Source organism: Neophocaena asiaeorientalis, unplaced genomic scaffold, assembly GCF_003031525.2.
Source record: "Neophocaena asiaeorientalis asiaeorientalis breed wild unplaced genomic scaffold, Neophocaena_asiaeorientalis_V1.1 scaffold248, whole genome shotgun sequence".
In the NCBI taxonomy this organism is placed as follows: domain Eukaryota; kingdom Metazoa; phylum Chordata; class Mammalia; order Artiodactyla; family Phocoenidae; genus Neophocaena; species Neophocaena asiaeorientalis.
Window position 1 is genome coordinate 877,637 of NW_020185320.1, and position 11,338 is coordinate 888,974.

The 11,338-nt window shown below is 38.3% G+C and overlaps 1 pseudogene; it reads left to right on the forward strand.

Annotated features, from left to right (window-relative positions):
- Nucleotides 1–7,616, forward strand: part of LOC112392178 (40S ribosomal protein S6 pseudogene) — an 86,402-nt pseudogene extending 78,786 nt beyond the window's left edge.
- The last annotated feature ends 3,722 nt before the right edge of the window (nucleotides 7,617–11,338 follow it).

An 11,338-nucleotide genomic window follows, 5' to 3' on the forward strand; every position in this document is an offset into this window, starting at 1 on the left:
CCCAGTGTTTCTGATATCACTGAACATCTGAAATAGAAAAACATAGTTTCTGTGAAACTTTGAATGGAAAAAAAGTTTGTCTATTCTTTAGTGCTGAAAAAACTCAGGCAATTTATTTTATGCAGGCTTAGTGAGAACATTTCAGAAGAGAACTTGGAAAATTCTGGCACCAAGAAAGGTTTGTTTCACTTTGTGTTTAGGAGAGTAAAGTCTAATTGCCTTTTAGCTCCAAAACACAGAAGCTTGAGAGAATTGCTTCTCCATTCCAGACGTCTTCTCTGAACTTGAAAAAAATTCAATATTTTGTGAAGATTAAGACCAGAGCATACAAGTGTGAAAGCATTAACCTCCCAGGAACCCTAGAGGGAGCTCCCACTTTTGAGTGTGGGTTACAAGCACACTTTAAAAAAAGTTTTTACTTTTATTTATCTATTGATTTTAATTTATTTTTTATTGAAGTATAGTTGACTTACAATGTAGTGTTAGTTTTTAGTGTACAGCAAAGTGCTTCAGATATACACATATATATATGTATACTCTTTTTCATATTCTTTTCCATTATGGCTTATTACAGGATATTGAATATAGTTCCTTGTGCTAGGATCTTGCTGTTTATCCATTGTATATATAATAGTTTGCATCTGCTAATCTCAAACTCCCAATCCATCCCTCCTCCACCCCCTCCCCCTTGGCACCCACAAGTCTGTTCTCTATGTCTGTGTGTCTGTTTTGTAAATAAGTTCCATACGGTATTTGTCTTTCTCTGTCTGACTTACTTCACTTAGTATGGCTTACATGTCTTGGCTATTGTAAATAGGGGTTATAAACACACTTTGATTCAATTCCACAATGTTTAATATGTGCCTACTAAGTGCAAGACAGTGTGGGAAATAAGTGTGAATTCTGGGAGTTCACAGTCTAATGGGGGAGGCTGAGATTTATGCACATGATTTAAGTTAGGGAGACCATGAATGATGTGTTAGGGATATACAGGAGAGGCTCTGGCACATGGGAAGGGGCTAGGAAATCTTAGGAAGCTTCTTGAGCTGAGCCTGGAAAGATGTGGCTGGCATAGTGGTTTCTGAAATGCTTTCTGTTTCCTATTAAGCATCACATACCCTTGGAAATAAACTAACTCTAACATTTAATCATTCATTTACTCATTCAAAAATATTGAAGACTCACTGTGGGCCAGTTACTGGACCTTCCTAGATTTACTCAATATTTATTCATTCAATACATATTATTTGAGCACCTATGACAATCCAGTCACTGTTCTAGACTCTTCTGCCTAGGACTGTAATCTCTTCCTAGGACTATAATCTGAAGATGGTCAGCTGCTGGAACCAGCTTATGACCATGGAGTCCAATTCATTCTCCCAATACTTCACAACCAATCCAATGTTGTTTACCTTACTACCATGACTGGATTTTTTTCCAAAGCAGGGACCATTTTAAATTTAATTGATATCATAGTTTGGGAAAAAAATGATGGATGAGGAGACAAACTTGAGTTCTAGTCCTGGACTCACTACTTATTATCTTCTCCATCTTGAACAAGTCAGCTTCTCCTTGTCTGTTCTGCACCTTTAAGATGAGAATAATAATTTTGACGTTTTAATATTAGATGGGTAGTTATGAGGATTGAATAAGAAAAGGTACCTGAAGGCTCCTCATCAGCTATGAATCCATATAAAAATGGAATATTTTATTGATTAGCAACTTGCTTGGCACAGAAGGTACTAGACATTTGCAAAATACTTGATGACAATGAGGAAGACGATGGTAAATGCTTGTTGCTGTTGAAAACTATCAATACACCCAACAAATGATATTGGAAATGGGTCCATAATGGACTGAGTTGTGTTCCCCCCAAAACTCATAAGTCGAAGCCCTAGCTCCGGTGATTATATTAGGAGATATGGCCTTTAAAAGGTAATTAAGGTTAATTGAGGCCATAAGGATGGAGCCCTAATCCAGTTTGACTGGTGTCCTTACAAGGAGAGGAAATATACCAGGAGTGCTTGTACACAGAGGAAAGGCCATGTGAAGACACAGCAAGAAGGCAGCCATCTGCAAGCAAAGGAGAGAGACCTCGTGGGAAAGCAACTCAGCCAGCACCTTATTCTTCTACTTCCAGCCTCCAGAACTTTGAGAAAATAAATTTCTGTTGTTTAAGCCACCCAGTCTGTGGTATTTTATTATAGCAGCCCTTACAAACTAATACAGGATCCTTATATAAACTTGTCATTTTTTTCACTTTGTTAATGGTTTATGCACACCACAACTAAAATCATCATTAGAAGACAGAAACTGTGGAATAAGCCTCACCTGGAGTTTTAGAACTGAGTCACTTAAAAACAGTAACAACAGATTCAGCGGGTTACCAGATATTTAACTGCTATAAATCTGAGAAAGAAGTTGTGATATTCCACCTGATATAATTGTTCTTTTTTGAAATGTCAACTGTAGGATTTTGAATTATACTCAGCCAATTTTACACCAACTAATGCACATCTGTTAAGATGCACAGATGTGTGATTTGCAAAAATTTTTATCTATCTATCTATCTCCTAGTAGAAGGGTCAGATGTTAGAATAATGCCCGTCAAAGAAATGAAATGTCAGAAGTCTGCAATTCTTTACTGGGCTCATTTCTTATCCAGTAGAGATTATATTTATATATGCTTTGATATCTTGTTTTCATTCAGTGTGGGAAGTTTTTCATTTGCAACATATATGTCCCTGCCTTCTTCAAATCCCCAAAAATATGAAGTGAGAAATACTACTTGTTTTATTTTTGTATTTCATGTATCTACACTATAATTTTATTTTGGGTTCTTTATTTTTTTAATTAAACAAGGATTATTAATTCATGGCTAAAATGCTAACTAGTCTTCAGAATGAATCACTTGGTACTAAAATGTAGGTTTTAGAGTACATATATTTCAGTTTTTATTCTCTGATAACCATAAAGCATTATTTTATGCATATACATATGTTAGCTAGTTTTCATTTGTTAAAACTAGCTAACATTTTAATCTGATAATGACTCAAGTGGAGGGTTATTCTGAAGATTTGGCAGAACAAATGTATCCTTAACAAAGAAGTGGAATGATTTGAAAGTTCAGAAACTGATGTAGTAATTAATGTGGGACTAACCACACCATCTTTTGGTTACCAAATTGGTGTAACCAAATAGTTGATAGCAATAGATGAATAGATGCTTTGGACAAATTATGCAGTATAGTAATAATACAGTGAACAAAGAGGACCCATTCGAGTAATGTACTTCGTGGTCAGAGGCTTTGTTACCAGAAGAAGAAATAAAGCAGGAAAGTTAGCCATACATTCATGATAGAGAAGTGATGGGGGTGGGGATGGGGTAGGACAAAAGTTACCCAAAAGCATTAACACCGATGTGACTAATTTAGCACGTTTAACCTTGAGAGCGGTTCCTTGTTAATCTATGAACAGTCCAGTCATCATTTATTGTCTGCTTAATACCGCTCATCCTCACGCTGATCCTTGGTCTAGTCTCTTGCCCCTCAAAGCATGGTCCGCAGACTAGCAACCTGAGTCTTATTAGAAGTGCTGACAGGGAGATCAGCTCAGTGATTTGTGACCACCTAGAGCGGTGGGAGGGAGGGAGACGCAAGAGGGAAGAGATATGGGAACATGTGTATATGTATAACTGATTCACTTTGTTATAAAGCAGAAACTAACACACCATTGTAAAGCAATTATACTCCAATAAAGATGTAAAAAAAAAAAAAAAAGCGCTGAATTTAGCTGCACCTCAGAGTGCAGACGTACTGAATCAGGATCTGCATTTTACCAATATCCTAGGTGATTTACTCACACATTAAAGTTGGAGAACACAGTTCCTCTCTGCTTTTAAATATGTAAGAATCACCTGAATATCTTATTAACATGGAGATTGTAGATTCTGATTTAGTAGGCGTGGGGTAGAGCCTGAGATTCTGTGTTTCTAACAAGCTCCTGGATGACACCAACGCTGAGGGGGACCACGCTTGGGCTAATCAGGATTAGAGCAGTGGTTCCCTGACTTCTCTGATGATAAAGTCACCCAGAGAACCTATTAAAAATGCAAAATTCTAGGTATATTACCAGAACCATTGAATTAGAATGCTCTGGGGAGTGACCTGGGGAAAGGTTTTGACTTTTAGTTTTTTTATTTTTTTAATACTTTAGGTAATTATCATAAGACGTTTGGGAAACCCTTGTAGGCCAGTCCTTGTATTTTGTACACACCATCTAATGCCTCAAAATAGGACACACTCACCAATTACTCAATGACTAGGGTTGTATAAACACTTCTATTTGAATGTTCAGTGAATTCCTGGACATATTTGTTTTCCTCAAAATGATTTTACCTAGCAGGGGAAGGTAATTTTACAAAAACATTTACTTTACTGTAGCTTTCTTTGTTTTGTGGTGTCTCTCCAGGAATGTAAGAGAGGATGGAAAGAAAAGAAGACTCCACATAGTTAAAACACTTTCTCCACCTTGGAGGTGAATCATCATCCTGCCATTCTCTCCATCATCTTTCACAGCTGCTTAGGGTGGGGTTTTGCTCTGGCCTCTCTCACCATGTTTTCCTGAACATAGAACCTTTCCCAGGGACCTCAAGTCAGGCTGGCCAGCCAGAAACAAGTCTTTCTGGAGGCCACTGGTCATTCTTTGGTTGGTGCCTGCCTCCCCCAGGGCAAGGCTCCAGGAGTATGGCGGACTCTCCTAAACTCTGAAGGCTTATTCTTGTAGCCTCCAGTGCCTTGCAATATATTTTGACCTAATTATTATAAGAATTATAAAGAAAATCATTTTTAGATAAGTTATTGATGCATTTGTTGACTGTTTCATTTCCCAAATCCCATTTTCTTGCATTGTTCTCTTTACTTGGAGTGGCTTTTCTTCCTTCATTTATCTGAAAGCTACACATCTTTCACTGTTAGCTTTAGTCTCCATCACTCATGAGCTTCTCTTGGAAGTTCCATCTCTTATCAGTTCTCTGTTCCTTAATTACTACAGTACTAACATTCATACACAGGAAGGTATATGGGTAAGGTAATAAGAGAAGGAACATGTTTCAGAGTCAGAAGATCTGGATTTCAATTCCATCTCTGCCACTTACTAGTTTTATGGCTTTGGGCAAGGGATTTAACATCTCTGAGTTTCATATGGAAATGGGAATTATAATATCTACTAGTGTTTACAGGGGACTCACGAGATCACATTTGTAAGGAAGCTTGCACAGCGTATGAAACACTGCAGGGATCCAGTAGTTCATAGGTCTTGTTATTATTACTACCATGTATTACAATTTAACTGCTCCATGTGTATAAGTTTTTACCTGCTTTAAAAATAACCAAAGACAAATAATACTTGACTCTGTTTTTGAATTCCTTTTGGTTCTCAAAATGGTGCAGGTCTTTGGACAAAGGTTTAAAAGGTCCCACTTGAAGATAAAATGTGAAACCCAACAATAAATTAAAGAAGTTCTGCCCCCAGAGTTAGGAGCCAACGCAGACACAGGCACAAAACACAGGATACCAGCTGCAGCAGCATTTCCCAAATGATGCTCTGTAGAATCCTGTAGATTCTATAAGATGATCTTGGGAAATGCATAAACTGAAAAAAAATCCTTGAGTTGAAATTAGTTTAAGAAACATTGCTACCTACAGCCTCTTCTTAACTAATGACTAATATTAAAGCCTTGCTGTTAAGAAATCTGTTGAACTTAGTTTAACCAAGTGTTTTCCAAATGGTTTGACTGTGAAACACTTTCTTTTTTTCGCGCTTAACACCTATGCACAGTAGACCTTTGACTGGTGTAAGAACCATTATCGTGACCTTGAGAGATAGCTGTCTGACTGATCTTTGTTCTATTTTCAGCAGCTCTGTGTTCAGCAAAGTACTACTCTAGGCTGTGTTAACCTAGAGAGGGCAGGGGTGTGCCTATGCCTCCATACACTATTCTATACCTTATTTCTTTGTGACATTTTGTTTTGGTGAGTTGCACCTGGCTCAGATGAGGTCATCCCCAGCACACATCTAGACTGCTCCATTAGCAGAACTGTTTCAGCCATGTGTATATAAATACACGTATAAAGCTTATATTTAAGCTTGATTTGGAGGAGGGCAATTGAGTTTCACTTACCGTATTGTTCAAGTGGTGAGAATTGGGTTTCTGTGCGACTACAGCTTCATCTGGTCAAGAAAATATTGCTGATATTATTAATGCATCTCCTTATTAGGAGAATTTATTCTCTTAATAGGCTTTATTCTCTATCCTTTAGATAAGTAAAACTTGTTTGTGATGTCTGTGCCTGGTCTATCACTCTAAACCTACTCTTGGTATTTGTCAATGTAGGGGTCATTATTATCCAATAAATACCGGAAATATTTTCCCAGGAGTAACCCAATCCTCCATTTTGATTTGGAAGCAGTTTATATCTTTCTGTGCTTTTAAGAAGCTATCATTGTCAAATGTTAAAAAAAAAACTGCATTTTAAACTTAGAAATTACATTACAAAATTATGGTCTCAACCAACGGTCATTAAACTAACGTGCCCAATTAATTGTGCTCTCACTAAGTTACTTATCCATAGTAAGATGTGCTTGATCTCACACCTCATTATGTTAGTTATACTTTTTATCACACTTTCATAATTTAATTAGATATTACATATCCAATGACAAGAGTGAGGAAGATTGTTGTTGAATGCTTTGTATAAAAACTAGTTAAAAAGTAAACTGTCAAAAAAAACCCCTCAAAATTAAGTTGCCAGCTCTTTTTCGTGGTGCCTCGGAGGCCATCGGCCGCTTCAGAGTGAAGCTGAACATCTCTTTCCCGGCCACTGACTGCCAGAAACTCATTGAAGTGGACAATGAACGAAAACTTCGTACCTTTTATGAGAAGCGTATGGCCACAGAAGTTGCTGCTGACGCTCTGGGTGAAGAATGGAAGGGTTATGTGGTCCCAATCAGTGGTGGGAATGACAAACAGGGTTTCCCCATGAAGCAGGGTGTCTTGACCCATGGCCGAGTCCGCCTGCTACTGAGTAAGGGGCATTCTTGTTACAGACCAAGGAGGACTGGAGAAAGAAAGCGCAAATCTGTACGGGGTTGCATTGTGGATGCCAATCTGAGCGTTCTCAATTTGGTCATTGTAAAAGGGAGAAGGATATTCCTGGACTCACTGGGGCCCCAAAGAGCTAGCAGAATCCGCAGACTTTTCAGTCTCTCTGAAGAAGATGATGTCCGCCAGTATGTTGTGAGAAAGCCCCTAAACAAAGAAGGTAAGAAACCTAGGACCAAAACACCCAAGATTCAGCATCTCGTTACTCCACGTGTTCTGCAACACAAACGTCGGGGAATTGCTCTGAAGAAACAGTGTACTAAGAAAGATAAGGAAGAGGCTGCAGAATATGCTACACTTTTGGCCAAGAGAATGAAGGAGAACAAAGAAAAACACCAGGAACAGATTGCCAAGAGACGGAGGCTGTCCTCTCTGAGAGCTTCTACTTCTAAGTCTGAGTCCAGTCAAAAATGAGATGTTCTAAGAGTAACAAATAAATAAGATCAGACATCAAAAAAAAAAAAAAAGTTGCCAAAATACTATTGCTGTAAAATTAGGTGTGGGTAAAACAATTATAAAAGTTGGGAGACAGAGGGTCATAAACATCTGGAAGTGCCTTTAAATTCTTGGTTCACTTAAAAGACATTAAAACTAGACATCATAGATAATGTATTATCAATTATAAAAAAACAACAGAAAACTCCAATCCATGAATACATATGGTAATGAAAAGTTTGATTCTAAAGCAAATCTTGGTGAATGGATGTGTTCTTATGCTTTTAGTCAAAATAAATTATGTATGGTATACAAGTTTTATTACGTATTGTTTTTTAAAATGACCTTCTGGTTTAACTATCTTTCTTTCTCAGTTAACTGACCAACTTGTTGGTCCAGTCCTGTTATACTGGATAAGAGGCTTCTGTTGTACGAACACTGTGATAAATGAAGCTTCAGATTTCCCCCTGTCATTTCAGCTCTCCTCCCTCACCCAGCTGTAATGTGAACATACTGAAAGCCACAGAACCCTGTGCTCCATTTGACTGAAGTTGCTGCATCCACCTTTTGGCTCATTTCTGCTCTACAGTCTATATGCAAAGTGTAAAAGATGACAAGTAGGCTTTCCCCTTGCTTCTGGATCTCTCAGCTATTATAGCCATTGCCTTACTCTCTCTGAATTCCTGAAGTCCAGACATTTGCCTGTCTGAATCCCAGAAACCCAGTTTGTCTTTCTTAGCACTTCATTCCCTTCTTTAAACTGGTGACTTGCTTTGGTAGCGGACAGCTCAGATTCTCTCACCTTTGCTTCACCTCCTGACTCATAGGTCTCTCACCTGTCCTGCCTATGCTTTCCATGGCCTCATACGTCTCCGAGTTGAGCTTATGGTTGATGGTCCCTTGTCTTGGTCTTCACCTGGCAGTGTCTTCATCTTCGAGTTTTTAATTTCCTAACTGGATAGTGAAGTGACTTTGCCCTTTTTACTAGGTGTTTCAGCAGAGGCAGAAGGCTGGAACTTAACTGGGATGGCAGCTATTCTTTTCATGTATTGCTCCCAGTTCTGTTCTTTGTTATTTTGAGCTGATAAAGGATAAAGCTGGAGGGACTCATCTCTTGTAATTATGTAGATTGTTTACAGGCATCTATAGTAACTGCCCACCACATGATCTCAAGCTAGCTCTGGATTATTAATTGTATATATCTTGATCATGGTTTTGGCTTTTAGGAACCAAGGCTAGGAGTTCAATCCAACCGTGGAAGGCTGGTGGATTTTGCCAATAAACAGATAAAGAGGAGCGAGGTGGGGTGGCGGTGGTAGTGGTGGCAGTGAATGGCTGTTCCTTATTGTAAAGATAAACTATATTCTTAGGTCATGGTAGAGAGTAAACTCAATGAAGTTATGAATACAGAGGCTGAAAGGGAATAAGAAAATAACGCTTTTGCTTAGAATACTTTGTAGGACAAATAATACTTTGTTTAGAGTTTAAAGTTTAAAGAAGGAACTAGAGTAGTTTAAAACATATTTTTTTAATCATTTAAAAAACTGAAGTATAGTTGATTTACAATGGTGTGTTAGTTTCAGGTGTACAGCAAAGAAATTCAGTTATATATACATACATATATGTATATATATATATTCTTTTTCAGAATCTTTTTCTTTATATGTTATTACAAGATATTGAATATAGTTCCCTGTGCTACACAGTAGGTCCTTATTGTTTACCTGTGTTATATATAGTAGTATGTATCTGTTACTCCCAAACTCCTAATTTATCCCTCCTCTCCCTTTCCCCTTTGGTAACCATAAGTTTGTTAAAACATATTTTAGACTTAATATTATTAAAGGAACAGAATGAGAATGAGAACATACATCACCCTGTAGTTCTGTTCCTCATACCTCTCTCCCCAAATACCCTTGGGTGATGCTGAATCAGGGCTGTCCAGTGACATAGCAAGTAACAATCCACATGAACAAGTACAAAGGTCAATATGACTACACCAATTATTAACCCAGACTGAATCTCCAATCTAACCATTTATTTCCAAATGGACTTGTAGATGTTATTACATGGTTTTATAGCTCATTCAATATTGAGACGTCTACTTCTGTTTGGAATTTATCTGTTAGATTTAGATAGCACGTGTGTTGGAAGTATTAATAAATGTGACTCAATCTTAACTAAAAAATAGTCTACAGTGATTCTACTTCTAGTATCTTTCAGTTCTTGATTAGCAAGGCAAAAGCTTAGGGGTATGATTCAGTGATATAGAAGACAAACAGAGTATATTCCATACTATGCAAAAAAACCCAACAAACCAAACAAACCCTAGTATCCTGGGTATAGGTACAGGAATAATTTCCACAATAGAAAAAGACACAGTATCTTTAGGTAAAGTAATACTGGTAGTGTAGGCTTCTCCTACACAGTAGGGTATGATAACTGTACAGATATCTTTGGCAAAAAGACACCATCGCATGCCATTCAGCCAATAGCTAAAAGCAAAAGATCCAAAAACAATAATCTTATTGGTACTAGTAGACCATCTGTGACTGTTTCTGCTTGATACAATGAGGGGTGATAATTCAAACAAAAGGGATATAAGTGAATTTGCATGGTGTATACTAGCAATAACAGTAATTTAAATTACCTTCATTTATGGATACATTGATTGTTAAGATGCGAAGATTTCAAAGCACACGTCAAAGATTCCTTCATTGACATATGCAAAATGTTGTACATAAAAATTCCTTCCACTTAATAAGCCATATTACAAGATTAATTTGGAACCCGCTTGCTGTGCTAAAAATATACGATAAAAACACAGTTCCAGGGCTTCCCTGGTGGCGCAGTGGTTGAGAGTCCGCCTGCCGATGCTGGGGACACGGGTTCGTGCCCCGGTCCGGGAAGATCACACATGCCGCGGAGCGGCTGGGCCCGTGAGCCATGGCCGCTGAGCCTGCGCGTCCGGAGCCTGTGTTCCGCAACGGGAGAGGCCACAACAGTGAGAGGCCCACGTATTGAAAAACAAAACAAAAACAAACAAACAAAAAAAACACAGTTCCAAAGATCTCAGCAGAATGTAGATTTTTTGACAGAAAAGGTACGATAACGTTGAGGCATGTCTCGGGGTTCTCATGAGGTCTGCTTCACACTTCCAAACAGAAGCTTCCTGTCCTAAACAGGTGATTGCCTGAAAACACTTTAAGAAGGTCCCTTCCAGGTTATATTAGCATCAGACTATGTGCACTAACTCCTATGAAGTTACGTTTACATAATCATGTATAAGGCAGTGATTCAGCTCTGAGCAAGCACTCTGGATCTTTGTTATATAGCATTTTTAATACAAGGCAGCCATACACCTGTGCCATAGCCTTGCCTCATCTCTGGATGACAGTCTGAACCAAGTATCTCCTCTCATTAAACCTCTCTACTCCAACCACTTCATTGTCTCTTCAAGCAATGCCTGTGTAACTGATGTACTGAATGAGCTGGGAGCAGGAAACTGAGGCGCTAAAGCAATTTTTTATCTTTGTTTTCAGCCCCTTTAAACTTGGTCTCTGACTTTGTTCTTCCACACTCCTGGAGAAAAAATTCTAGGCAAGTCCTAGATTTTTTTGAGACTCTGAAATAAAGAACAGTATCATTTTGGTGATTAAAATGTCCAGTTGAGTGTAATAGACAAAACTCCAATCCTCACTTGATCGATATGTCCTCTTCTCCCCTAGCCTGGGCCTGCCTC